At 33.4% G+C, this 2,884-nt stretch overlaps 2 non-coding genes across 2 annotated transcripts; one reads left to right on the top strand and one right to left on the bottom strand.

Moving 5' to 3' along the window:
* Nucleotides 1-43: 43 nt before the first annotated feature.
* TRNAR-ACG (transfer RNA arginine (anticodon ACG)) lies at nucleotides 44-122 on the top strand. The gene has a single exon. It is a non-coding gene; the product is annotated as a tRNA-Arg (tRNA).
* A 570-nt stretch (nucleotides 123-692) lies between these two features.
* On the bottom strand, nucleotides 693-764 carry TRNAN-GUU (transfer RNA asparagine (anticodon GUU)). Its single transcript has one exon. It is a non-coding gene; the product is annotated as a tRNA-Asn (tRNA).
* Between the last annotated feature and the right edge of the window lie 2,120 nt (nucleotides 765-2,884).

The raw sequence follows: 2,884 nt of genomic DNA, 5'->3' as shown, positions 1-2,884 counted from the left end.
TTTTTAGGATACTCCGGGGAACAGATTTCCAGTGGAGATGACGGGGTGGGGCCTGTAGCTCAGAGGATTAGAGCACGTGGCTACGAACCACGGTGTCGGGGGTTCGAATCCCTCCTCGCCCACAACCGGCCAAAAAAGGGAAGGATTTTTCCCTCTGGGGGTAGGAAAATCATGATCGGGCTAGTGGACCCAAAGCTATGGAACTTGTGAGTAGTTTGTAGAAATGGAATGGCCTTACTGTTTTATGTTTTATTAAATCAATTGAGTATGCCCTAATCTTTTAATCCCCATTTTTTTTTACGCTTCCTCAGCCAGGTTTGGAATAGCGGAGCAAGTAAAGTATTATTAGCATAGCACAAAAAAGCGTTCCTCATCATTAATATGTTTGCTAGTGGTAATTGCTTCTCGGGAAAATTGATGAATGCATCAAAGATGCACTTGCTACTGCTAGTACCAGTATATCTAAGAATTCTTAATTGGTTGGTTTAAATAGCCCCGGACTGTCGAACAAATGAGTATCCCGAACCTACACCGGGGTATTGACGGCGATTCTCAAATATCGCAGAACAGAATGGGATACGATGAGATAGAATACAATAGAAACAAAGACAAGGGAAACGAGTTATCTACTCTTCTTAACGGTCAAAGCAAACCCTTTCATTCCGAATTACAGATTTCGGAATCAATTCAATCTCCCCAAGTAGGATTCGAACCTACGACCAGTCAGTTAACAGCCGACCGCTCTACCACTGAGCTACTGAGGAACAACGGGAAATTCGATCTCATAGAGTTCAATTCCCGTTCTCAACCCATGACCAATAGGAACTCGAAGTTTCCTTCGTAACTCGTCAAATTTCTTCACAGCGGCTCCCTTCCATGCCTCATTTCATAGGGAACCTCAAACTGGCTCTATTTCATTATATTACATCCATAAACTAATTCCATTCATTTAATATCCCTATCTTTGGTGTTATTGAGATAAGAGATGTCGTTTCTATTTCTAGTCTATCTATTTCTATAAATGGAAAATTATGCAAAATTGAAAATTGAAAAATCGTTATATAATAATCCAAAAATTGCAATAGAAAAGAAAAAGAGAGGTTTGAGATGATTTTTCAATCTTTTATACTGGAGAATCTAGTATTCTTATGCATGAAGATAATGAATTCGATAGTTGTGGTCGGACTCTATTATGGATTTATGACCACATTTTCCATAGGGCCCTCTTATCTCTTCCTTCTTCGAGCTAGACTTGTGGAAGAAGGAACCGAGAAGAAAATAGCAGCAACAACTGGGTTTATTACGGGACAGCTCATAATGTTCATGTCTATCTATTATGCGCCTTTGCATTTAGCATTGGGTAGACCCCATACAATAACTGTCATAGCTATACCCTATCTTTTATTTCAGTTCTTCGGCAATAGTCAAAAAAACTTTTTGAATTATGGATACAAGAATCCAAATTCAATACGTAATTTTAGTATTCAAAGAAGATTCTTTCAGAATCTTCTTTTTCAATTTTTAAATCCCCTTTTCTTACCGAGTTCCATATTCATGAGATTCATCAATATTTATTTGTTTCGATGTAACAATAAAATTACTAGAAAGATTAATATATCTAGAATATACAATAATATATACGAAGCTATTCGCCCCCCCCCCACATATTTGATAGCTTCTCCTAGAAAAAAACTTGTAATACCTATTCCATTCGTAATTCCATCAATTCTTTTTTTATCAAAAAAAGAATTTAATTTCACTAATCTTCTGATACTAGCAATTAAAGATTTTTCATAAAAAAGATCTATATAACCATGATTATACGACCAATTATATATGATATTTTGAAAATGATCGGCAACATTTTTTTTAAGAAAACTTTTTTCAAATAAATTTAATAAATTCAAATTTTTTAAATAGGAATAAACCGATTTGTAAAAAAAAGACGCTAGAAATATTCCCCAAAAAGTGAAACTCAAAGAAAAAGTTGCGTTTGTGAAAAATTCATAATAATTCATAAAATTTTCTGAATCTTTATGTAAAAGATCTATAAACGGAATTAACAATTTTGATAAAATATCCAAATGTATTCCGTCTTGACTGAAAGAAATTCCTACAGCACCAACGAATAAAGTAAAGAGCGCTAAAATAAGCATAGAAAATCGCATAGTATTGTTAGATTCATTAGGATATAAACAAGCAGTTTTTTTAGTGCCAAAATGCATAATACCAAAAACAAGATGTTTTATATTTTTAATATTTTGATTAACGCGATGTAGATATCTCTTCCGGATAAAAAAAGAAGTTATTTCATTCTTTTTTATTTTTAGTAAAACTAAGAAAAAATTTTCGTTTTTTCTTTTAAGTTTTACTTGTTTCTTCCCCCATAAAGATATTGAATAGAATGAACTATTTTTTTTTCCATTAAAATTCAAAAAATGAACGTTTAAATATCCCTCAAAAACAAGTAAATAAATTCGAAACATATAAAATGCAGTTAATCCTGCTGCAGAACAAGCTATTATTGCAAAAATTGGTGAATACAACCAACTATCATTAAGAATCTCATCCTTAGACCAAAAACAGGCAAAGGGTGGAATACCGCAAAGAGAGAGTGTACCCACTAAAAAAAAAGTTTTTGTAATTGGTACATGTTTTGTTAAACCGCCCATAAAAACCATATTTTGACTTTTAGCTGGAGAATATCCGACAAGAGCTTCCATTGAATGAATAATGGATCCAGATCCTAAAAACAACAATGCTTTTGAATAAGCATGAGTAATCAAATGAAATAAAGCACCTCGATAAGATCCCATACCCAAAGCTAACATCATATAACCCAATTGAGACATTGTAGAATAGGCCAAATTTTTCTTAATATCTT

Source organism: Vigna unguiculata, unplaced genomic scaffold, assembly GCF_037176805.1.
Source record: "Vigna unguiculata cultivar grain cowpea cultivar isolate G323 ecotype 2 unplaced genomic scaffold, ASM3717680v1 ptg000185l, whole genome shotgun sequence".
Lineage (NCBI taxonomy): Eukaryota > Viridiplantae > Streptophyta > Magnoliopsida > Fabales > Fabaceae > Vigna > Vigna unguiculata.
This window is presented reverse-complemented; position numbering and strand designations above follow the sequence as displayed.